At 39.7% G+C, this 26897-nt stretch overlaps 1 long non-coding RNA gene across 2 annotated transcripts in view; it reads left to right on the plus strand.

The window, feature by feature from the left end:
- Positions 1-20458, plus strand: part of LOC115802311 (uncharacterized) — a 216011-nt gene extending 195553 nt beyond the window's left edge. The window contains exons 4-5 of one of the 2 annotated variants that reach the window (XR_016392905.1): positions 1493-1653; positions 3761-20458. This is a non-coding gene — a long non-coding RNA (uncharacterized LOC115802311). Of the gene's footprint in view, positions 1-1492 lie in introns of both variants that reach the window. The other variant, XR_016392904.1, reaches the window with a different exon arrangement.
- The last annotated feature ends 6439 nt before the right edge of the window (positions 20459-26897 follow it).

The following is a 26897-nucleotide window of genomic DNA, read 5'->3' on the forward strand; positions in this document are numbered from 1 at the left end:
TGGATAAAGAAGATGTGGCACATATATACAATGGAATATTACTCAGCCTTATGAAGAAACAAAATTGAGTTATTTGTAATGAGGTGGATGGATGTAGAGTCTGTCATACAGAGTGAAGTAAGTCAGAAATAGAAAAACAAATACTGTATGCTAACACATACATATGAAATCTAAAAAAAAAAAAAAATGGTTCTGAAGAGACTAGGGGCAGGACAAGAATAAAGATGCAGACATAGAGAATGGGCTTGAGGACATGGGGAGGTGGAAGAGTAAGCTGGGACAAAGTGAGAGAGTAATATGTAAGTATATACACTACCAAATGTAAAATAGACAGCTAGTGGGAAGGAGCCACATAGCACAGGGAGATTAGCTCGGTGCTTTGTGACCACGTAGAGGGGTGGGATAGGGAGGGTGGGAGGGAGACGCAAGAGGGAGGAGATATGGGGATATATGTATGTGTATAGCTGATTCACTTTGTTATAAAGCAGAAACTAAGACACCATTGTAAAGCAATTATACTCCAATAAAGATGTTAAAAAAAATAAAAAAAAAGAGCTGCGGCTACATATTGTCTCATTTCACCGAGAAGATAAACTGGGTTTCTCCAACTTGGAAATTTGACTTCATTCTGTATCTTCAGTTAATACAGTATACAGTTATTACCTACTATATAGCAGAGCCATGAACTGTGAGGCATAACAAAATAATGTCTGTCTTGCCATCACAAATCTTAAAATTGCTAGGTCATTTCTATTCAGCCAGCTGTCAGCAGAGATGTTCCTGAAACAGAAAAGACCAGGCAGAGGTGAGGATGAGAGAAGTGGTTCTTGTCTCATTAGTTGTTGGGGTGCAGAGGAGTTTTTGTTCCCCAGTACTGGACGACAGGGTCCTGGAAACCACCATCACATCAAATCTCCTGGGATTTACCCCACGTGGAAACAATTCTGATATGCTATCCCTCTTCTCTGCCAGTGTTTCTCACACATATGGTTTCTATGGTTCCCCTGAATCTCTGATGTCTGGGAGGGACCTCTGCCATGTATGCCAGCTGGCTTGTGGGCCCTGTGTTCTCACCTCATTTCTGCCAACACTGTTTCAGGGAGCTAGGCCCGGTTTCCATTTTATCCAGCCTTATCTCTGAGAGCGTTTTTCTGAGCATAGCCATCCTCAGAACAAGAGAAGAAATATAATCAGGATACAAGTGTTTCAATACTCATTGGATTCTCTGTCTGGAAATTTGCTCTATTAGAGACTCATTTCTTTGAGTTAATACATTAGCCTCTTTTGGAATTCAGATGCCTTTGGGAATAAAGAGGGGCACATTAAAATATTAAGACAATAAAGAGGAAGCAAGCAAAACTATAGTGTGAAAATGTAAATCAGGTATTTGGATTATAGGCTATCAGAAGTGAAAGAGCTATATATATATACATATATATACATATATATGTGTACTTAAAAATTTTTTTATCCTTCCTTCTTCTTTTTACAGAATGAGGACACTGAATCCTGGGAAAGCACAGCAGTTTGGCTAAGGTCACAACAGAGTTTCTTGAATCCCTGCCTCTTTAGAATTTGAGGGGTAGAAGTTGTCAACTGTTAAGTGGAGATCCTTAGGCCTGCAGTCAACAGGCTGTGACACTGAGCACCTGGGTTAGTATCGTAAAGAAACATGTTTCTGGGAGCCCTTTTCAGTTATGTAGCAGTTAAGGACTTGGGTTCTGGTTAGAGCAACATAGATTTAGCTCTTGCTTTGCTATGAGAATTGGACAAGTAACACCATCTTTAAGTTGCAGTGTATTCACCTGTAAGAGACAGATGGTGATAGTATCTGCTTCATAAATGTGGTATAAAAAGTAATGAGCTAAAGTAGGAAAAGCATGGAGCAAAGTCCTTGGCTTATAGTAGGTAACTGATAAACACTGACTATTAAAAGTGAGTGATTAAAGACAAGGTTTACCTACTTCACAGTGTTGTGAAGGGCTCCCCCAGTGTCTGGAAGGTTGCTCCAGCCACCTAGCCTTTCATTCACACTGCTTCTCTGCATCTCAGTTTTCACAGCTTCAAAATGGAATAGATGATTCATTTCCCTTACCTTCCTCCCAAGAGTATCCCATTTTTTAATAAAACATTTAACTTTAGATGGGCATAGTCAAATCCATACTGGAGAATATGGAAGGGCTAGGGAAGGTGGGAGAAGCAATGGAAATGGTAGAGTTTTGAGATACTTAAAGTTAGCACCCACCTGTTTCCCCTGGTTTCCACTGGCTAAAATGTTACACGGATTGAAACCTGAACATTTGGAATGCCACTGTGTTCCCTGGAAACTCTACCCTGAGGTTTAGAGGTTAGAGGAAGGTTCTGTGTGGTTCTAGTGTGCTCCATCCAACTCTCTGATTCATCTCAAAGATCCAAGAATAATACAGAGTTTACGTAGCTGGCTTACCCCAGCAAAGGAGATGGGCTCAGACCTTACTCCAAAAGAAACCAAATTCTTATTTAAAAAGAAAAATTTCATGCCCTTAGAGGAAAAGCAGACTTAGGTCTTAGACACTTGAGTGAAAAGACTTTGTCATGACAATAAGTCATGTTTGTGGCTTTCCCAGTCACTTATTCCTCTCATAACAGCCTAAGTTTCTCTGAAGGTCTATGGAATCACCCAGGAGTTTGAAAATGAATATTCCTCAGCTATACCCTACAGAGAGTTTGGTTAGGTAGATCTGGAGTGGAGCTTTGGAATAAGAATTTTAATGAGCACCCTTGCCTGCTTCTGACTTGAGGGACCATTTGAACCACACTTAGAAATATATTAAGTGAAATACATGCACATTAAATCCCGGTGTCAGTTAAACACAACCCATATCTCTTTCATGTTCTTAACTCCTTTTTACAAGAACCACTCATTTTACCTGGAGCTGAGATATGATTTCATTGCCTGAGAAGTTGAATAAAACAGAACAAAGGAATTTAGAAAGAAGCTTCTAATTTCAAAATACACTGAAAGGGAAAAGAACAAGGTAAAAATAGTCTGCTACCATTTTTGTAACAAAGAAAAGGAAATCAGAATACACAGACATATAAGCAAATAAATATCTTCAAAGGGAAACACAAGATTGTTAAAACAGAAACTAAAGAAATTGGTTGACTATTGGGGAAGGGTGAAAATAAAGCAATAATACAGGGAATAATATTTTTCTAAGTTTACCTTTCAATCTAGTTTTGACTTTTAAACCACATTAATGTTTTGCATATTCAGAAAACATTGTTAATTTATCAAGCATATAGTAAAATCTAGAAATTGAATACAAATAGAAACACATGAATTGAACTGTATGTCAAATTGATAATATGAACACAAAGAAGCAAAGCCAGAATTAATTCAAGTAAATTTTGAACACTGTACTCTGATTGCATCCCACCTTCAGTAGGATATTTTCTAAAGATGAAAAGAAACTATTGGTGGTGGAATCGTTTGAAGCTATTTTGTGTGTATTGCAGAATTGAGCAAATGAGCAAATATATTGGTGTTTGGGGCGGGGCATAGAGTTCTCATGGTAGGAGAGTGGTAAAAAAATATGGAAAGGGGGAAGGAGAACTCTGTTGTATTGGATTAGAATTGGAAGTACAAACTCATGACTTTATCAAAATACATATTTTCTTGCTGGGTACAAAGAAAGTGCTTAGAACAATTACACTTAAGTAACAGTTAATGTATTTATCACCCTGATCTTGGTTTCTAACTACCACTTTCCATTCAAAGGAACCAGGACTACCTGGAAAACTGACTGACCCTAAGTCTGGGGCAATGAAGTACAAGGTGAGCCAGGAGCATTGAATTGAATCAAAAAGTAAAGAAGTGGGCTTCGCTGGTGGCACAGTGGTTGAGAGTCCGCCTGCCGATGCAGGGGACACGGGTTCGTGCCCCGGTCCGGGAAGATCCCACATGCCACGGAGCAGCTGGGCCCGTGAGCCATGGCCGCTGAGCCTGCGCGTCCGGAGCCTGTGCTCCGCAACGGGAGAGGCCACAACAGTGAGAGGCCCGCGTACCGCAAAAAAAAAAAAAAAAAGTAAAGAAGTGCTCAAACACTGATAGGAAAATGTCAAAAATAAATAAATAAATAAAAACATGGATGCCAGATTAAAGGGGCTTCCATTGACCAAATATGAGACAACTAGAATATCAATTTAAGTAATGGCAGGGATGGATTATAATAAACCTCTGCGAGGCCATAGTGGTACCAAAAACAATGGGAGTGGATGGAGAAAAAAAAGAAATATTTATTTCTACAAAAGAATAGTAACTCGGGCTTCCCTGGTGGCACAGTGGTTGAGAGTCCGCCTGCCGATGCAGGGGATACGGGTTCGTGCCCCGGTCCGGGAGGATCCCACATGCCACGGGGCAGCTGGGCCGGGGGCGTGAGCCATGGCCGCTGAGCCTGCGCGTCCGGAGCCTGTGCTCCGCAGCGGGAGAGGACACAGCAGTGAGAGGCACGCGTAACGAAAAAAAAAAAAATAATAATAATAGTAACTCATAAATGTAGAAAGAATGTTAAATGATGGTTTTCTAAGGCTGTCAATGACCACTGTAATAAGTGATTCAAGCAAAAATCATCAAAGCATGCTAAACTGTTGTATAAAATGTTGATCTAATAATCACCCAGTTTCAGAACTATTTATTAATTACAGAGGGAACATGCAACATTTACAGTGGAGAAATTTGATAGCATCACCTTAACCAAATGATGAAACTTACAATCACCAAGTTTGGCAAACTGGCAACATATGCCTCCTGATGTGATGTACTACAAAGAATACATCCTGCCAAAAATGTTTAACCTTATTCTAATCATGAGGAAGCAATCAGAAAAATCTAAATTGAGAAACAGTCTGCAAAACAACTGGTCTAGACACTTCAAAATGTCAGTGTCTTAAAAGTTAAAAAGAAAGGCTAGGCATTGTTCTAGAATACAAACTATTAAACAGATATGATGACTAAACAATGCATAATTCTTGATTGAATCCTGGATTTTTTATAAAGCTATAAAAGACATTTTTGGAACAGTTTGGGAAATTTGAACATAGATTGTATGTTGTATAATATTACTTATCAAGGCTAAAATTTCCTGAAAATTCCATTGTAAATATGTAGGAGAATGACCTTGTTCTCAGAAATACATACTGCAGCCTTTTGATGTCTACCACTTAAGAGTTCACCAAAAATGGAAAAGAAAAATGAAAGACAAAGCAAATGTGGCAAAATATTAACAATTGGTGAATCTTGTAAAATATCAGGTGCTCATTTTATTACTAGTGCAACTTGTCAGTAGGTTCGAAAATTTTCAAAATAAAAAGTTAGAGGGTATGGAGGGGGCAAATAAAGAAGGCAGTATTGGTTGCAACCAGTATTAGTTGTCAGAACGGTGTGGTGTATATACTTCTGCTTATCACTGACTGGGCGGGGTATGCGCCTGCTAATAGCCCCACTCATTAATTCATTTCTCCCTTCCCCCTCCCCTCACCAGGATGTGCTTAGGTACAACAGTGAGGGGAGGAGAAGGAACATGGAGAGCATTCTCTGTATTAACATCTCAGAGGGATATTCCCACTTCAAGCACCTCTCCCAAGGGCTAATGGCCTACAGAGCCTTATTACCATCCTGGGATAAGTTCAATTTTTTCTTTTTAATGATAGCAATTTGTTACACCAGTTTGCCACTTGCCTGCTGCTTCCTTGTTAATCCAATAATCTATATGAGCAAAGCAATTTGACGTACCTCCTTCCCATCTGCCGCCCATCATCCAAACTATATCTTAACTATCCGTGATTTATTAGTGGAGTCTGCATTAAGCACATCTCCACTCCATTGTTGCCCTCCTTCTCAGCCTCTTGCTTGGATACACTCTCTGGGTGTGTTAGAAGGCAAACTCAGCGTGGAGATTAAAAACAACAACAGAATAATAAATTGAGCCTCAGTTCCAGGAGTTGTTCCTTTCAAATAATTAGCATTTATGCACATCCACACACTAAGCAGATCCATTTCAGAGCCAGTCTTAAGAAATGTGAGAAACTAGGATATTTCTCATCATGTTTTTCACTCTGTCCCCAACCTCGATTGTTTAAAACTGGTTGAAGCTAGCCATTGGAACCTGCAAATAGACAGTGGCCCAACTGCCCTAACTGCCCTAACTGAATGTTGCATTCCTCATTCCCAACCTCCTTTATGTCCATTCACTTGAATTAAGGGCCTGCGTGAGGCCTGGACCCTGAACTCTTTCCTGCAGAGACCAAAGGGCCAGGTAGCTATTGGCTAGATGTACTGAAGCAGCTCTGAAGAAGGGACTTTGTTCTCGAAGGTATAAGCCTGGTTCTCTGAACATCAGGGCATTACTTGTGATAACTAAGCTTCATTTTTCTCCATGTACTCCAGCCTACCCAAGAACAAAGGCTCCAGGAAGACACTCCCAGAAGAGAGACAAAACGGAGTTGGGCAGGTCGAAAATGGTGGTATACAACAACGTCTGCTGTCTGCTGTGGGCTGAACATGCCATTCACTTTGAATTCTGTGCTATCCTTTGCCTATAGAAGCTTGATGCACATGGCCCAACCTAAAACCTATAGTAAGAGAAGAAACATGGGTATAGGATGGAAATGTCTAGAACCCATTGCTATCACTATCTATTTGCAGTTTCCACAGAGTAGGAATCTGGATTGCATAGTGGTTAGCTCACTGGCTGATAAGTGAATTCTGGTTCTGCAAATTTCTATCTCTGCTCAATAGCAAGTTTATTAATCTGTAAAATGGAACTGCTTCATAAGGTGGTGATCAAGAGTAATAATGATTAATCAGTAAATTGTTTTTATTCTCCTTTTCTCATCAAATGTCATCTGATTTTTAATTCTGTAATGACTCTCCCTTTTTTTGTAAACAACTTTTTTTTTCCATTAAGCGCCTCAGGAGTCCTAGTTGCATTTGCCTTTTGTCCTTGGTTCTGTTTGCGTTGGGCTGATTTTACCTGGCTTGTTTGGCTACTCTCGCGCTTGCATTGTTCTTGATATCTCCATTCCAGACAGCGGCCTTGAACTGTCTGCTGGGAAAATGACACATAGTTTGTGGTGTGAGTGAGCTGTCAATATATAGAGGGGGACTTTCCTGAGTTGATGGGTTTTAAGAAAAGGAAAATGAAAAAAGACAGTCAACCTGACTCTACAATCTACATTTAACATTCCTATTCTTCCAAAGTCAAGGGTGGCATCTTGTCATCCTTTTAAGCTCACCTGGCAATGTGCTTATAATAAGGCAACGGTTCTGAACAGCTGGCATGTTCCATTTTACAAGTGACCAAAACTTGTAATTTTGCATATAGCCGTTGTTGGTATACATATTTTATCCTCACAAGTAAATGCCAATTGGCCAAAGGGTATAAATTGTCTGATTTCATTTCTTTTCCCCTCATGGAACTTAGCATGGTGCATTGTACTTAGTTAAGTGTTCGATGAATGCTTGAGGAACAAGTAACTGTGGTTTCACCTTGCAGAATGATAACATATTTTACTGATTCATTTTCCTTTGAGTCATTTTCTCTCAAAACTCTGTATTATGAAACTTTTTCCTCTGTTCGAGTTGCATTGCTTTCTAAAAAAAATCCCCCTCCATCTTTTCTTAATTAACAGGCTTTTCCAGGACTTTTTTCTCTTTCTCTGTGGCAGTTTCCCACTATTGTCTGTTTGCAGCTGTTACATGGTTGAGAACTGAGTAGACATGCTAATGATTGCCTGGTGTGTGGGCGGAGCACCTCTGAATTCTCCTAGACTGGCCATGCAGCCTGTTCCTACTTACTCTTTCTAAAATAAGCCTCTAGTTGGCAGCCAGGGGATGGGTTATTTGCAGTTTCTTTCTGTGGAGGATGTTCTTGCTTGGACTAGCTATCTGTGTTTCTATTTAAGCGCAAATAAACATGTTGCTGCTCCCACACTCCTTAGGTCTACACCACACTCCAAATTGCCTGAGTCAGCCATGCACAAACTCATCCAGATGACTAGAAACCAGCTGTGGTTTCTGTGTTTAATCAGTTAATTTAGCAAATTATCTTGTGGGTTTTTTTTTTTCTTTTGTCCATATCCAGTCTCTTCCTATATTGGTCTTAGATGTATTCTGTAGAAAATTGAGTCATTATATCACTGAATGGATTTGGTCCTTGTAATTGTCCTTGGAACTCATGTGGCTGAAACTGAACAACTCCATTGAGGAATTCTGAGCACTTCATTGTTTATTTATTCTTTCCTGCAGCTTTGAGGAAATGATACTTTTCCAAGAGGCATTACATAGGTGTCTGAATTTCCTAGCATCTGGGATGACAATCTGTAGTACTAATCTGAGATTCTCATTCTGAGTCATGTATTTCATCCAGTAAACTGGAATCAAGCTAGTTAATCCCCTTTCAGTATGTTTTGCAGCTGTTAGGATTCCATGACTGTTATGCAAAGACACAGAGAATCTCACTGATCAGAGAGCAAGCTGGAGGGGACAGGTTGGAGGCCTTGGAGAGACGGCAGGCTTTGAACAAGGCACAAGGTGGTTGCCAACTACCCTGTTAATGCAGGCAGGGTCTCAATGACCTTTAGGATGCTTTTAGCTTTCCAGTCTGTCCTAAGACTATTCTTTTCTTATGGAGCTTCTAAGGTGGCTTTTCTTTTGAAAATAAAAGCCTGACGTGTCCATGCCTAGAGAAGTGGCCCTCATTAAAGACTTAAGACAGCAGGCTAAATTCTTTCTATTTTAGGGTTTCTTTGGAATGTAACCGCTATGTCCATTAAAAACCAGGAAGTCATGTAGAAGAAGCTGAAACTATGAGATTTCTTTGACAAATCTTTTACCCTGCTGCCCTCTGAACATAGAAGGGAACTATGGAGAAACAAATACACCTCTGAGTTTTATTTGAGGGAAAAGAAAACCTTTCTCTGAGGACGTAGGAATAAGAGATAGACAAAGTTAGATTATGCATTCTTGTGAAGGGGATTTGTCTTATTTATCCTACTTCTTTGCCAAATTATTCCTCCTATTCCTACCTCTCCAGGACATAAATGAATAAATCTTGGCATTTCCTAATCTCATCTATTTTCATAGATTCATATATATCACCTGCAATAGTAATGAGATTCAGTTTGAAATTAGCGCCAATTTTGTTTACGTGTGCCAGGAGCTGTGGACTTCCTCAGAGCCTCAAAATACAGCACCACAATTCATTTCCTGAATTCTATCCCATGGCTCAGTTGTGCTGCTCTAAATAAGTATTCAGGTTAAGTTGCTGGTGGGTGTTTATCACTTTACTCATTTGTCTCAGCTTGGGGAGTTTTTATTGAAAGAGTCAACATAAAAAGTAACTCTCACAGCTGGAGAAGTTGCAAATATGTGATGAGATGATCAGACTAATTGGCCAGGTCTGATAATCAGTAGGTAACCCACTAATTTTGACATAGAAAACAAACAAGAGATTGAGTGGAGTAGGTTGATTTTTCCAGCTAAGAAGAAAACATCCCTTTAAGATGGGGAGACTATTCTGGCTAGAGACACTAGGATATTTTAATTGCTTTGTATTACATACTGATTTTACTCACAGACTGTGAAACTACGTACAGATGGTTGGCTAAATAAGAATTTCAGTCTGTTTAGGATTCTGGCTAATGTGGAGAAAATATAGAGGGAGAAAACTTGAGAATATTTCAGACCAGCTTATAGTGGACATTTGTTTTTAATCCAGCGAGAGTGTGAATAAAATGGCACTGCTATCACAAACAATAAAATGAAAGCAGAAATATCAACAAACCACCCCCCCTCTCTTGATACCATGTCTCTTTGTGGTCCAGTGTCTCTCCAATCTGTTATCAAAACAAGAAGTCATAGCAGTTGTTCTCCCTGTGTGGTCCCACCTACCAGGGGCATCAGCATCCCCTGGAATCTTCTAAGAAATGCCAATTCCCAGGCCCCACTTTGGCCCTACTGAATCAGACACTCTGAGGGAGGGGTCCAGAAATCTGTTTTAGCACATTTCCCCCCCCCGCCACCACGTCCCCCGATCCTGACGAACACTAATGTTTGAGAACCACTGGTGCATAACCTTGCTACTCAGAATATGGCTTACAGACCAGCAGCCAAGGAATCACTAAGAATTTGTAAGAAATGAAGAATCTTGAGCCCCTCCTCACAGTTTGCATTTTTAAGCAAACCCCCAGGTGATTAGGGTGGCCATTAATATTTGTGAAGCTCTGGTCATTATCCCTACTTTCCTCTTCTTTAATGAAGACCCAAAATGTTTATTCTGACACTTGGAATAAAGATTACATTTCTGAGCCTACCTTTCAACTAGGTCTAGCAATGTGTCTGAGTTTTGGCTACTGAAATGTGGGCAGAAGTCTTCTAGGAAGTCTTCTCTAAAGATAGGAAGCATGAAACATTTTTGTCATTCCTCCATTCTTCTGCCTGTAACATAGAGATGATGATTCAGGCTCCAGCAGCCAGCTTTGATTGTGAGAAATAAGGTTTACATCAAGGATGACATAGTAGAGAGATGGAAGGAGCAGGGTCCCTGATGAGAGTGGAGCCAGTCCTAAATTGACTTCTATTATGTATGAGAGAAGTAAACTTACCTCTTTATAAGTATTTTTTAGGTCTCTGTTCTGTTTAGGTCTCTGAACTTTATCTTCAGTGATTTTTAACTCGTAACTAGTTATCACCAAGACTTGCTAATTTTACCTCAAAATTTGTTCTATATCTATTTCCTTTTCTCTATACCTTATAACCAGGCCCTTGTTTACACCCTAATCATCTCTTCCTCAAATTTCTAAAATACTTCCTGTGTTTAAACCTCCAGTTCTTTACCTTTCAAATTTATCCTCCATTGATGCGAATTATCTAATTAAAATGGAAATCTCATCTTGCTGTTCCTTTGTTTATACATCTCCCTTTCCAGTAGAATAGCTTTCTAGCTTGTTTTCTATTATTTCTCTCTGCCCATCATAATGCCCAGGCATACGAAATGTCTTACAGTCCCAGAATTCCTTTTGATTTGTTATGGATCCATGCTGTTACTTTCATTCTGGAATGCTCTGTCTCACTTCTGACTAGAAGGCACATTTTTAGTTACCTTTCAAGATGTGCAACTCAAGGGTGACATTTTAGTTGTGTACCCCATGAAACAAAAATTAAGAGCATGGAACTCAAATTTAGGTATGCTAATTTGCATATTCAAATTTATGCTTGTGTTATTGTATTTATATTACATATGTACATTACAAAACCAGCACAAAATTATAAATAAAAAACAAGTAGAAGTTTTCAGGTTTTATCTTCACTCCCATGAACTGGTTTGTTTCTCCTGAGGTAAGAGCACTGAATTTGGGAGACCAGTTTCTCTAATTTGCAATGTTTGCTATGATGATCCCCACCAAAGCAGAACTGATAATGCTCTCTTTTGTACCTCCATAATTTTATATTTGCTGACCTATTTCTCCTTCTATTTTATGAGATCCTTTAATCAGGGGCTGGATCCTATTCATTTTTGCATTACTACCAGCTATTGTTTGGCAGTATTCATTTATACTTTAATTCATTCAATCAAATGCCAATCAATATTTATTCAATGTCTGCTATATATTAAGCAGTATTAATGTCTGCTATATTGTTCTAGGTACTGGGGACTCAGTAGCAAATTAATCAAAGTTCCTGACCTCAATTAGCTTACATTTTAGTGTGTGTGTCTGTGTGTGTGTGTGTGTCTGTGTGTGTGTGTGTTTGGGGGAGGGTTGGTGGGGGAGAGATAGATAATGAGCAAACAAGTAAATGTAAATAAAATGCTAGGTGTGATATGCTCAGTGAAGAAGAAAATAGTGACATCATTTGGAAATAGACCTAAACTGAGGTTCTAAACAGTTGCCTGTTTCTGTAAACCTAACCACTTGAGACATCAAACAGCTGTGTGGTTCTCTTCATATGATTTCTTAATCCCCCTTCCTATCCCAGCAGAAAGGGTGGATTCTTATCAGTATGATAAACCATGTAGAGAGAAAGGTTTGTAAAACACCAGGTTCCTCTCCCCCTGTTGCTTCACTTCTTTTATTAGAAAACTAGGGCTATTTAGTTCTACAATTGTGTACATTAATCATTATTTACTTGGCACTTCTCCTCTTCTATTGCTGAGAAGTTGCTCTAGCCTACTTTCTGACTTTGCTCTTCTAATGTTTGTTCTGGACTAGCCCTGCATATGAATCCTCCTCCCTAAAACCTGCATCTCTATTCTGTTCAGGGGTGACATCCAAAAGGCCTTCTTATGTCTTATCCATCCCTCAACCAGTTCTTTCCCCTCTGTCCTTTGATGGTGGATAAATTTCCTTTAGTCTTCAAACTTTCCCTCAAAGATTTGGCCAAGATTTGCCATTTTCTTCAGAGATACCATTCCTCTCCCAACCTCTTCAATAAAGCCAGGTCCATTTTTTAATTCCCCTGTCTCTCATGAGCAGAAGAAGAGATAAGTATGTCCTTGTTTCTTTGTGGTCCCTTTAGTCCACTATCCCATGATAACATCTTCTTCTTTAAGGTTCTTCTATTTGGTCATGCTACCTACATTCTTTATTTCCTTGTTACAAAAATCTACTCATATTATGGAAACCCTTCCACCTCCAAATTCAATAGGTGTATCACAATTATTATTTATGTACTTATTCATATTTTTTTTTGACTAGCACATTTCTTGTGATTTAGTCCTCTGTAAAACTTAGCCATTCATGTGGTTGGGACTTTATTAATAAATACCTTGGTTCCATACTTCTTTAAGTTCCTCATTGCTTGTTATCTCACTCATAATGGCCCCACACTCATGATCTTGAGCTCCAGATTCCCTTCTCTGATCACAACTTTGTGTCCTTCCTTTTCTTCTCTTTCATTACTGTGACCTGCTCTTTGTCCTTATGACCTTCAGGTTCTTGACTCCTCCTTCTTCAAGCTCTGCTCTAGCCTCATAAGCCTTCTTCTCCAGCCTATACTCTATAGTAGGTTGTTTCAATTATACAGCTGCTACCATTATAGAAACTATTATCTCCTACACTTCATGACATTTCCAATTATTATTATTATTATTTTTAGTCAATCACTCATAGCAGATGACTTCCTCTTTAGTATGTACTTTACCATTCCCCTCTTCTTTTGTTTCCATTTCTGAGGAGAAGGTGCTGGTCTTCTTCCCTGCTGAACCATTGAACCTAGTCCTAGGCCTCCTGCCTCAAGATGGTGTCATGGAGAAAGCATGGCCTTTGGCCCTCGCCTCACAAGAGCTAGAATTTCAGGCCTATTGTGGATGTAGATATATGTCCTGGAGCAACTTATTTAACCTCCTTCCACCTTTTAGATTTTCATCTTTAGTAGAAAATAATAATAACATCTTTCTCATAGTTGATGTGAGAACTAAATAATAAAACATAAAGGTATCTTGCACAGTATTGGGACCAAGTGGGCACAGAATATATGTTAGTTTATTCCTTTTCTCTGGTGCTGTATTAAGAATTCTTACCCTGCTTTCGCTTTTTACATAAGCTCTCTAGGTCCTTTTCCTCTGTGTACACATGTGCTTATACCTGCCCTACTCTGAACAAGCTTTCCTCCATCGCTAAGTAGCAAGTCCCATGGTCTTTTCTTAGTTCTAGGCCTCCTTGGTCTCAAGGTTACATCTGGTACTACTGACTACACCTTTCTTCTTGAAACTGTCACCTCCCTTGGTTTCCATAAGTAAGTTGCTATCCTACCTCTTACTGCTCCTTATTTCTTACCTTTTCTGTTCTTTTTCCTGCTTCTCCTAACAAATAAAATGTCCCCCTAAGATAAGACCCCTGCTTTCTGCCCTTTTCTTTCTACAGTTATTTCCCCAATGTTTTGATTCCCTCCCCTGGCCACAATTCTCACGTTTGAAGTGATTTCTTCTACCAAATCTCCCCCAAGTCCCAATCCCAGATTTCTACCTACTCATCTCCACCTGCATGTCCTAGTAATACCTTAATATGTATAAAACAGAACTCTTAATTTGCTCTTCTTAATAACACCCCCCCAAAGGTGCCATTATTATTAAGAATAATCTTTACATTTTTCTCTATCTTGCCTCACATCTAATTAGTTGCCAAGACCCATTAAGGATACCATCACAAGTTTGTGTTTCTCTTCAGAAATTATTGTTCCTAGTACCATCACTCTACTTCAGACGTTCATTACCTCTTCTCTGTACCTTAGAAGTACATTCCTAGCCAGTCTCCCATCTTATGTCTACCTTCCCCATCTGTACTAGATATACTTAGTGACATTTTCCAATCCAAAGCACTTTGGGGGCTCCCATTGCTTTCCAGCATTCCATGTTCTTCATAATGTTGTCCTGGCCTATTTGACACCATCTAACTTATTTATCACTGCTTGACTCCTAATGACCTACATTTCAACCAATCTGGAGTATCTGCCCTTCTCCAAGCATGACTTACCTCTTTTTGCCTTCATTTGCACATTTTTAATGTACCTTTGGTCTGAAATGCCTTCTGGTTCTCCTTTTATAATTTGAAATCCTACCTCTCTTTTAAGACTCATCTCAAATCATTCCTCCTTCTTGAAATCATTTATTTTCCTCATCTAACTTCTCACAACTTTAAGAGATTTTATTCTTTGAGAAAGAAATTCAATTCTTCCTCATATTATAGTTATTTGTACACTTATCTACTATCCACATAGTATGTTGTCTAAGAGCTAAACTGTGTTTTACTCATCTTTTTCTCCCATTTTGTGCTGAACACATTATCTTGCTAATATTTAGATGACAAATATTTGTTGAATTGACTTAAACTGGAAGTACACACTGGTTTATTATGTGCAAATCAAAACTCTGATTTAAAGAAAAAGGAATAACTTATTGATTGTTAGGCTTTTTCCCCCATATAAAACAATATAAAAGTCCACAAAAATAGTCTAAGCATAGAAAAAATAAATAGCTGACCAAGAATGGACAGTCAGGTAACAGGCAATAGAGCAAGAGAAAGAGGATGACTGTTTAAGACTTGGTTTCTAAAGGATTGTCATAGAAGCAAAAGAAAAAGAATCACTCATCACTTGATTTGGTAAACTGGCTTCATTTTGTAGAGGATTCAGTTTAGCGTTTGAGAGACAGCAATTATTTGCTTGGCCTCTTACTGTCATTTCCAGGGTAGATGACTTATAAAAATAGCAACCTTGAAAGTCTGGGCTACTAAACATATACACAAAGGTTAAACAATTAAATGTAATTACCATCTAGCCCTCCATGAATCTGGTAGTGTGTGTTACATGTGTGTGCCTCAATTTATTCATTTTTCAAATGTCACCTCCTTAGAGAGGCCCTCCTTGTCCCCTCTACCTAAATAGCATTTCTCTATCACGTGACCATCAGTCTCTTTACCTTCTTTCACTCTTCGTAACACCTGCATGACCCATCTGTCTTCCTCACTGGAAAGTAACCACCATCAGGGCAGGGACTTTGCTATTTTGTTCTCGGCAGTCTCTCTACTCTAGTCTAGAACAGCCTACTACGTGGTGAGAGCTCAATATGGAAATATGTTTTGTATGAATGGAAGTGCCAAAAATAATTGACCCTTCTATGACATGTTTGTTAACAATCCCGAATTCTTTGATAGGATATTATTTTATTTTGTGCCACTCAGGTTTTGCTCACCTAGGCAATATAATTGTAAAGCTTTCTAATCCTTTCTAGAAATCCTCTTTTGTAAATTGGCCAACCTACTCTTTCCATAATTTATTTTGCTTATTCTATGAGAGAAGTTGGCTTAAATTTTCCCAGTAAGTGAAAATGGGTTTCTAATTTGGTTTTCACTGCTTATTCTTTCCTTTTAATTCATGGTCATTCTTGTTCCTAGTGAGTCCCTGTTGACCTACCCAGAATCATTACTGGGAACCAGAAGATGGTATGTAATTGAATTGGTATCGCTGCTGTCACCATCAATTTGTGTAGGAAAAAAGGCTGAGGAAACACAAAGGCAGAAACTATAATTGAATATGGTTACTCCAAAGGTAAAACAGAGTTGCAATTTTCAGAGAGCATGGCAGGTCAGATGGTGAATGTGTAGGGGCTGAGTGAGATGAATTATCCCTAGGGGATATGAAAACCAAAGAAATGGACTTCAGCCGAAATGGATGGTCAGAAGTCGCTAAACCCACAGCTTTCACAATGTCAATTCTTTTTCTAGGCATTCAAGTACAATGAACAGTGGATTATGAGGTGAATAGGGGATCAGGAGATGTGGGCCCTAGTTCTGATTTCTTCAGTGGAGGCAAAACAATTAACAAATTAATTAATTGCCCTGGGCCATAGTCATCTCATTTATAATATTGGGACAATAACATAATTTCTGGCTCTCAGGGCTGCTAAGAGGACCCGATAACATGGTATCTGTGATTGCTTTTGAATAGTGCTTCATGCTGTTTGGAAGCTAAGTCTTATTATTACTTGATCAATGCCTTATTTCTACAATGACTAATCATTTCAGTTAGTTTTTTATCCATTACAAAAAGCATACCACAGAGAATTGGCTTGCTCAAATTATGTTTATTTAACTTCCACCCTCCCATTAACATGTATTATCATGGCTAGGAATGTAACAGCCTGCAAGTCAGGAAATATGGAAGTGATTTCTGCCTAGCATCCTTATGTTTCAGTGCTTCTCTTGTCACAGTGAGGGATGATGTTTACTTTGATAATATTTTATCAATGTCATCCATGATTCTGTTGCCTAAACTATTATTTTTGTTACTTTGTTATAAATACTATTGAGGGAACCATGTGACTAGACAGTATGCTCATTATGGATCAGTCCTCCATCCTCTCTTCCACCCAGAATTTTCCCCTACCATTGTTTTTCCTTCTTCAAACCTTACTGCATTTGGTGATATTCTAGAATCATTCATTATCTTACTCTAATTCTGGCCCCAATTAGTCATTTAACATAAAGGCTCCGAACTGCTTAAATTTTGTTTCCTTATTTCATATGTCTCTAAAAAATGTTTGAAAGGTTCCAACAGGCTAAAGCTTATTTCCTTTTGTGTCACCTATTACTCTCAGAAATATTGGCAACTGGGTATAGAGTTAAAAGTTTGAAATCCCAGTGAGGGTCTGGAAATTGATTGTCTATTAAGGACAGGTCATCATACAGCCTAGTATGCCTAGAGGATTCTGGTTTATACCTGGTGTCCAGGAATAATTATCAACTGTACTCCCCTGTCAGCCACAAAATGCCTTATTTTAAGCAATAAATAACATGACCACCCTATGGAGGACAGTATTTCCAAAGCACCTTCCAGCTCTCAGAATCATGGGTTATTAGAGCAAGAAGGGTCTTTAGGGTCACCTGCCATTCTCTAACCACATGGACACTGAGTAAAGCTTCAATAACTCTGGTCAACCAGATAACTTAGTTTTGCTGAAAACTAGCCATATAACTTTTGATGAACCCAATTTTTTCTCTGACATTGAGTTTTACTTCTAAAATGCTACCACTGGCCTAGAAACTATATGATTTCTCTCTCTCTCTCTCTCTCTTCGGTGTTTAGTGATATTTTCTGATTATGAAATTAGTACATAGTATTTAAGAATTGAAACATTATGAACCATGTAATAATTAGAAAGAAAAAGTGCCCCCACAACTCTATTTTCTAGATAGAGCCTATATTAAATATATTTGACATATATTTAGTGTTCTCTTTTATTTATTTATTCTTTTCTTGTGCTAAGATCCAAGGAAAGACGTCTTACAGAACAGTTTTAGAGATCTTTCTAAAGGCAATTAGAGTCATATCGAGTGATCCAAATCAGTCTTTAAACTGATTTTTCTGGAAATCAGTTCTCTCTAAAGGCACATGAACTAGAAATGGGGTGAGGGCAGTTTTGTTTCTCCCCTTTATGCCTCCCTGTCTTTGCATTAAGAACTGTCATCTGATTGTGCAAAAGTCCACTGATTAGGGGTAGCATGCCCTGTTTTGGCTGATTCAACATGGTATGAATTACCTGCTGGTTATATTGTGACTCCTAGACTGGAATGCTAATGGTCCTCCTTGGCTTCTATGGCTGTATTTAGTTGCAGTGATTTGCCTGAACAGATCAATGGTGACAGGAGGCAGATGTCCTGAGAGTCCTCATTTCCCAGGATGAACTGTCATGGTGGACAGACTCTCCATTGTGCACAGAATGTGGCTTGGATACCAAAAGCACATGTCTAAAATGAAATTCTGGACTTTATGTTATAATGAAGCCAATGCTGTAGAGCTAATTAGCAAATACGAGTACTCAGCTTGCCTATGTAGCTTTTGCCACTAATTAATGTGAAAGTAAGAGAAAAGAGATAAAATGGCAAAATAGATGAATAACTCTATCATACTTGTCTCAGTTACTGCAGGAAGCCAAGAGGGACACAAAAGTATTTTGAAAACTGTTAAGTTTTACTCAAATGTTAAGCTTAAAATAATTAAGTTTATTATAATTGCATTGTGGTATTTAGGTGGATATTCTGGGTACTTCTGTTATTAAATTCTGCCTAAGTAAAGTGAGATTATTGTAGCCTGTGCCATTTTGGCCACATTGGGTGGGTACAGTTAAGCTGTATCTTACAGCTCTAGGATATCCCACACAGAGGGATTTTAACATTAGTCCCTTCAGTTTTATGATCAGATATATGTTTGGGCTGGTGTAGAAAATGTTTCATCTCTTGTGTTTAATAATCAGACAATCAAGTTATGCCACTTAATTCTTTATCAATTGACAATTTGGATTAAAAAATCATTCTTCAATTGTTTCTCACATTAAATTAATCCAAAAGTAGGCTTCTTGATGCTTCTGTACTACTTCCCTCTCCTCTTAGAGTTTCAGAGTTCCTCATTTTCTAATACTGAGGGGCTCACACTCCCCTGGGGTACCTGACCTCTGCTTTATTTCAAGCCCACCTGTGTTCTCATCTTTACTGCCAGGGATCTGGTGCTGATTCTGTGCTGGCACTGTCTTTTGAGCTCCTCAGATGTGTATTATTAATGCTACCAATAAAAAATACTTTCATGCAAAGCACGTTTTTGGAACCCGGTAACATTACAAAAACAAAAATAATAACAAGGCTGATGATATTTATATGACTATTCAGTTCCACCTAGCTTGGGTTTGATAGCCTGTTTGATAATCCACAGCAGTAACAACAATAATAGAAGATGGAGGTGTTTGAGAAAATCAGTGTATAGGATTGCGCCAGCGAGTCCTAGTCCAGCTCTTCCTGGTAATCAAATTGGTGATGTAATCCCCAGGAGTCACCTCTCTCCTCCAGAAATGACAGAGAATATATTTGATGCTTCTTACTGTGCCCAGATCCACGACCTCCTACCCCTTTGAATAGTCAATACTACTAAGGAACCCAGTGACCCCACGGCATTCAGCCTTAGCCCAGTAGCCTGTTCTTTCTTTTTCTTTTCTCCCCTTGCTGCATTGAATTGCAAATCTAGCCATGCCTCAAGTGAAAGCACTTATATTTCTGATCTGCATCCTGACTCCCCTCCTCCTCTGGGACAGCAAAAACCCTGAGGAAATGTAGTCAGCCTCAGTTAAGCCAAGCCTCTGATCAGATTAGCTCCCTGTTTAATAAGACTTGAGGTAGGCATCCCAGCTGCGCTCCATCCCATTTCACATAAGCAGAAGAATCGAAGAATCGATAGCTGAAGACCCTTATTCTATAGAGTGAGGCCTGTGAATGTAGCTTTGGGCCCAGTTTCTCCAGTTTTATCATGAGAGTTGGGGCAAAAGCCATATTTGCAAGTTTCAACAGGGAGAGTTAAACCATAGAAGAGCTGAAAAGCCTTACCTAGGGGAGGCGACCGAAGTATTTATTAGGCAACTAATAAAACTTTAGATCCTACTTTTAAGCATTTAGCCCAAACATGATTGTTTTGATAGCATAAGGTCACAGTCCTTCCACCTCCCCAGCCTTCTGGGCTCTTTTCCTAATACGTAAAACGTATTGGATTAACACAAGCTAATTCTTAAAGCCCCTTTCTGCTCTGAACTCCCTTGAGACCCTCAGGCCCTATAATGCTTTTATGGAAAAGATATTTTGAGGAAAGGATGAGGAGACCTCAACTTTGACTTTCATTCAACTATTCATTATTTGGCAAACGTTAGTTCAGTACTGATCATGTGACAGCACCCAGGTGAGTAACCACAGCACCTGACTGCAAAGAACTCATATTTTACTGGAGACACAGGGCCATAAAGTATAATCATAATCCAATGTGGTCAGTACAAAATCAAGACCATACAGGGTATTATGAGTATACAGAAGAGAGCTGTACTACAGCTGGCCCAATGGGATCACAGAATAGAGCCTGTTGAATTTATATGGTTATCTTCCAACCCAAATATGTCATCAAAAGTGGAGGTTGGCCCAGACAACCTCCACTGACTAGATATGTATCTGGTTACTTATCTTAAGGAAGAATAGGTAACCAGCAATATTTTAAAATATTAATGTATCTGTTTTTGAAAACATGCCAAAAATTAGGGCAGGAGGGTTTGTTATTAAATGCTTTGTTGCTCTTTGACTTTGTAAGTTGCTGTAGAGTGCTATGTTCTCCTTCAGGCTTGGACATAGGCCTTTTCTCTTTCTTAGACAATGTCATTGTGCAATAGAAAAAATACTGGATCACTAGTCAGGAGACCTGGGGTTTGGTTTTGGCTCTGCCTCTAACTAGCAAAGTGACCTTGGTCAAATTACTTAAACTTCAATCTTTTCTATTAAATGAAATGGTTGGATGAAATGATCCCCAAGTTTCCTTCCAGTTTTGATCGGATAGTTTCTGTTTCCCTGTGAATCTCTGATTGTTTCTGATCCCAAGAGTGTCTGTGAATGTGTGTGGTTGACAAAATAGGCTCAAAGCATAAGAAATTAGTATGAGGCTATGTCACACGTTGGGATCCCTGGGAAGCAGGCTCTGGGATGAAGATTATCAAGCAGATGGTTTATGGGGAGTGCTCTTGGGATGGATTCCAATGGAAGGGAAAGGGATGAAGCAGGAATGAACAGAGGGACAAGTAGAGCTCTGATGCAGTCTCAATGGAAAACACAGACAGGCTGAGACTTCAGAGACATCCTGAGTTGGAAAGAGGGCTTTGCCTTGATACCCTTGTGTTGGGCAGTCAATGGATACAGCCTGGGATGAAGCAGCTCTCTTTAGTGAAAATCATCCTCAAAGAGGGCTGAAAATTGAGGGCTTTCTGCCGGCAGCACTCTCAGTAGCTGGAAGAATGAGTCCTTCATTCCTGAAGGGGACACTATATCACAGCATCCTCCCCACAATGTCTGTGTGCTCTCACTATTATGAGCATTGATAGAATATATTTGAAAATACCTAACACTGTGTCCATACTCAATAGATGTTCATTTGTCCATCTGGTCTACCCGCCCACCCATCCATCCTTTTATTACTTTTTTTTTTCTTTTTCATAGCTTATAGGACTGAAAGGAGAGAATCAGTTGGTAATTTCTCTTACTAGCAAGAAGGGAATTCCTGTTTAAGGAAGGAGATTGTGTCTATTGATTCCCTTCTAATCTGAAGCTACCTCTGTTCTATACTAATTAACAATAACAATTAAATACTGCTCTGGTTTGTAGACTTTTTGAAATATGCTATTTTATTTGATCCTCACAACGAACTTATGTGGCAGGCTAAGCTGGTATTAATAGTCTCACTGTAGAGATGAAGAAGCTGAGGATAAATCTAGTAACTTGTCCCAAACCAGGATGAGATGAAAGGAGACTTTGAATCCAGGTCTGCTGATTTCTAGTCCAGGGTTATTTCCATGATGCCAGAGTCAGCGGGGCCTCACAGGCTATGGAGCAGCTGATAACCTGGGCTTGGGGCAGCCTGTCTTCCTGGAGAGTTTTTTCTCAACAGAAGCTGAGTTACTGTACAGCAGTAACTGCCAGGGGCAGGGAGCCTATGGGCCCCTTCCCAGTGTTTCGGTTCCCTACAGTTCAGCCCCCTGCAGCTCGCTGAGCCTGTGTAGAATCCTGTGTGTATATTGTCAGCAGACCCACTAAGCTTGGTAATATTACACACAGAACAGCAGACATTGTTCCCTGTCACTTAGTGTGGATTTATGGTGAGGAAAAGTCCAGGCAGACAGATGTAATGTGTCACCATCCCATAGACCAGTGCTTCTCAAACCTTAACCTGCATTTGAATCACCCGGAAATCTTGTTAAAGTGCAGACTCTGCAGGTTCAGTAGGTCTGGGGTGGGACTTGAGAGTCTTCATTTCAAACACGTGCCCAGAGGAGGCTGGTGCTGTTGGTGCATGGATAATGGTTTCCCTGTCTCCCAGTCACAGAAACCCACAATCCTTCACCAAAGAAGCCCAAGTCTGGTACTTCCCTTAAAGGCTAGCTGGAGCCAATGATCTGAAAGAAACAAGTCATAATTTTATTGTAGTTATAGTTTCTTAGTTCTTTCTGCCTCTTCCTAACCTCCACTCTTTCTAAGGAAAAAAGGAAGAAAAGAAGGTAGCAGAGAAGGAGGAAGAGAAGAAAGTAAGAGAGAAGGAAAGAAAAAAGAAAACCAAATTGGCATGTGGCATGTGGTCAGAACAAACCAAGCTGTAGATTTCTGCGATGCTGCTAGTAACAGGTGCCCCTGGAGGCTCTTCTTATTTAGAAGGGTCAACATTATCCATTTTGTGAAAGAAGAGAGGAGACCATATGTATAAAGCCTGCAGATACCAGAAGGAAAGATGCTTGTCCGCAGCGTCTTTCCCACTGATAAGTAAGGGGAGTCCTTGGGGTTAGAAGCCCAGGGGAAAGCCCTGTGATCTTGTTAAACCAGCTCCATTTAATGAGCTGTGGCTGGGTATTTAAGCAACAGAGCGCCCCTCGCTGCAGTCCCTGGGGTGTTGATTTACTCCTTGATGGTGTCTGTACTGTAGAATATGGCTTCATTTCCTGGCTTCTCAGGCTGGTGGAGGGGGTGGGTGGAAGCAAATGCTTTTGAAGTGATTTTTTTGCTAAAACATTCAAATTGCTTTTTCCTAAGGGGGATGAAATATTTTCTGAGTTTTTGCCACATAGTTTCTCCAAGCAATAGAAGGAGGGGGCAGGGAATAGAAGCTGGAAACAGCCTTAGTCAGGAATGTTCCTGGGAGTAATACCAGGCAGAGCAGGGGGAGGGGAGCTTTTGTTCTACAAGGCAAGCTCTCTAAAAGCAAGGAGAAGAAATATGAAAATCAGGGCCTGCTCACCAGGGAAAAACTGTCAATGCAGTGGTGGAAAATACATGTGAACGGAATATTTAAAACAGGCTTGATCAAAGCTCCATGAGGTATTCTGTGCAGAGCACTGTCTCTGCCGGTCACCTACTGTCTTCCTGACTCTCCATCCTGGTTTCAGGGTGCGGTGTTGGGCAGGCCAGGGTTGGTGCTGACAGCCTTTGTCTGTCTGTGTTCTCAGGGGTGTGTGTGTGTGTGTGTGTGTGTGTGTGTGTGTGTGTGTGTGTGTGTGGTGGGGGAAGGGTGACAGCCAAGGCTTTCCAGGAGCATGTGTCTATGGAGACTTGGGGTGGAGCTGAGTTCAGGCCCTGGCACCAGCCTTCCAGAGGGAATTCAGAAGTATGGTAATTAGGCATCTCCCGCCTCAGGCAAATGGGGAAGGAGTTTGCTTTTCCTGAACGCCAACCTGAAGAGATGAAAACCAGGAGGAAACAGCAGGATTCACCTGCCACCCCAGCTCAGGATGCCTGAGGCCCCTGGTGAGAAGGTGGTGCTGCTCTGAGCATCTGTCACAGATGCTCAGAGCAGCTGTTGATTTAAGCATCCTGGTCTCTTTTTCATAGAACTTTTACCCACTTGTTTGAATGATTTATCACCAAGAAATCACATTCTATCCTTGAACATCAAAAACTGTGTCTTTTTGAGAAAAATGGCACAGTGAGAGACAGGGAGATAGACAGAACAGGAGTGTATAATTTTACTTACAGGAAATCTCCGTGGAACTGGAAATAACTTAAAATAGTCTATTTTACGAGAATGGTGGCAGTTTTCTAATTGATTTGCATGTGTTATTCTATTGATTTCCAAAAGAGGACTGAGGTGGGCATTGTGATGGCTATTTCGTGAATGAGGAGACAGAGACTCTGAGAGACTGTGATTTGTCCAAAGTTACACAATTAGTAAGTGGCAGACCTGGGACTTAATTAAATGTGTTCTGCTGCTTTCCACTATATTATGACAGCTCTCCAAAAATGAGCTGTTCCATATCATCTCCCTATCTGGCAACCCTATCTGGCTTAGGAACCCATTTTACTATTACCTGTAGAAAATAGATCATCCCCCACCCCCTTTGTAATCTGGGCCATATCCTTGGTTATTATCTCATGAGATTTACTTTTTTAAAAGATAAAAATCTCCCATAATGGAACATAAGGGGAGGTTGCCAAGCCTGACCTCTACGCACTGTGATTTCAGGGGAAGCACAGGGTACCAGCTATGCACCCATGTTATAAAGATGATCCCACACATCAGCCTTCGCCATATTTTGGTATAAAGCAAGTTAGAAGCAGTAGAGTAAAATAAATATTAGCATGGGCTTTGGAGTCAGATTTCCCTGCATAGTCCAGCCTTAACTTTTCTAGGCCTTAATTTTCCTATGTGTAAGTGAGGAATAATAATACCTCTCTTAGAGGAACTCTGTGAGGGTTAGAGTAAAGAATGCATGTGAAATGGTCAGTAGAGTGCCTGGTCCCAAAATGTTACTGACTGCTATTTTTAGATTCATAGATTGTGCAGTAGGACCCTTAAAAAGAGGTTTGCCTTTGAAAGACTTGCAAGAATTCAAAGTGATTTAAATCTCTTTCAACTGAAAGGCCTTTACTTTTAGCTCTGAGATTCTGTGGGCCTAGGAAATGCTGTGATTCATGCATTTTTGTATTTCTCACAGTTACCAAGCACAAGGCCTTACATGGAAAAGGTGCTCAATTAATTCCAGTTGACTGGGGTGAGATGAGGAGGAATGTGTATTTGGCGGGGGTGGGGGGCGGGTGCTTGGTGCAAAGTTATGGGGAGAAGGGGTGTGTGGGAATGTGCCCTTTGACCACAACCCAACATCTTTAGACTCCTTCTTTATACCTTTGCCCTTGGAGCACAATATTCTTCTTTCTCCTATGTTTTTTCCAGAGTACGGTGTCAACAGAGATATTCTTAAGATTGTTGTCTTGGGAATAATAAACTCTGCTTTACTAGAGATGAGAGAATCTTTGTTCATAATAAAAGAGAAAAGCAGTTACCCAAATAGACAGAACTTCCAACTTTTCTTAGCTTTGGAGATTAAAGACTAACCATTTCTGAATACACTGCTATGCTATTCTTGGCCCCCACCTTTCTCTTCCTGACTATTCACCAAGTCCACCTTCTTGCAGATTTCATCCTATTTCTCTTTATAGATCAAGCTGTGCTTTCCTGGATTCCATGGCAATTGCTACAACTTAGGCTCAACAGACTTGATCCTCAGCTTCAATGGAATTTTGTCTTCCAACGGGCTCCTCAACCTTTTATGAATTATCCCTTGAGATCCCCATTTCTATACTGGAGAAAGCAGAGAGGCCCTGTGTTAAAGACCTACAAGGATCTGAGATAAAGAGACGTCTTTAGATTTGTTTACTGTGGGGCTGATGACCAGTAAAATGTCTAGTTTAGATCAGGGTCTTCTTGATGGGTAGAGCTGCCTATACGCCAAGATGGAGAAAGGAGGCTACAATGAAGTATGATATAAATGTCATTGAGAGTCCTAGTTGCCCCCAAATCATTTCACTATTATAGCATTGAAAGGGCTTAGTGATTATTGTTTATTATTTTTAGCACCTAAAGTCCTGTATTAGAGATGCTCAATCAGATTGAACCAGGTAGACCCAGAATCATTTTCTAGCTTTAACCATTGCTGGATCTATGACCTCAGGCAAATTACTTTAGTTACCTCATTCTGTAAAATGGCAAATATAGTCTATCCCCTTTGTGATTGTGGCATGGAATAGAAATAATGGGTATAAAGTGATTCTTGATGACTGATATGTATTAGATGCACAATAAATTGGAGATATTTATTATTAAAATATTTAAATACTTATAGACTAATATTTAATAGAAATATTAAAGTATTTACAGGCTATTCCTCCATAAACCACACATTGAAATATGAATATGCCTCCTGAGAGAAGTAATGCACCCAGTTTATCAGTTTAACTAGCTTTCACCTTGGAAAACAATGGTGAGGTTTCAAGGTATGGGACAAAGAGAGAAGGGTGTTGGAGAGAGTGAGCAGTGCCCACAGAATAAATTGGAAACAGATGCCTATCACTACAGTGTACTAGTTGTACCCATGATGATTGTTCTGGGGACTATGGTGGATCTGGCCACAGAGCTCCCGGCCATGAGAAGCGTCCTTCATCACAACAGTACCAAGTGGGCAGTGAAGTTCCTATTATTTTGATGAAAAAAAAAGAAGCAAATATATCACGTATCAACCCAAGTTTATAAAACTGATGAATGAAAGAGCTTTGATTTGAACCCAAACTCTGTTCTCTACTCTTAGTATCAATATCATATTGCCTCTTTACTTATTTATTCTTTATTCCACACAAAGTAAGTGTTGTTTTCCTATTAACCACATATTCCAGTTATCCATTCAATATTCAGTTAACCAGTATTTGTTGGAAACTTCGTATTTTCCAGGGACTATAGAGGATGCAACAATTCATAAGGCAAAGCCCCTCACCTCTCAGAGCTTGCAGCCTTATAGGGGAAATAATTGCAGTAC

This window comes from Delphinapterus leucas, chromosome 4, assembly GCF_059928025.1.
Source record: "Delphinapterus leucas isolate spDelLeu-1000000601 "Yukka" chromosome 4, BTC_Dleu_Yukka2, whole genome shotgun sequence".
Classification (NCBI taxonomy): domain Eukaryota; kingdom Metazoa; phylum Chordata; class Mammalia; order Artiodactyla; family Monodontidae; genus Delphinapterus; species Delphinapterus leucas.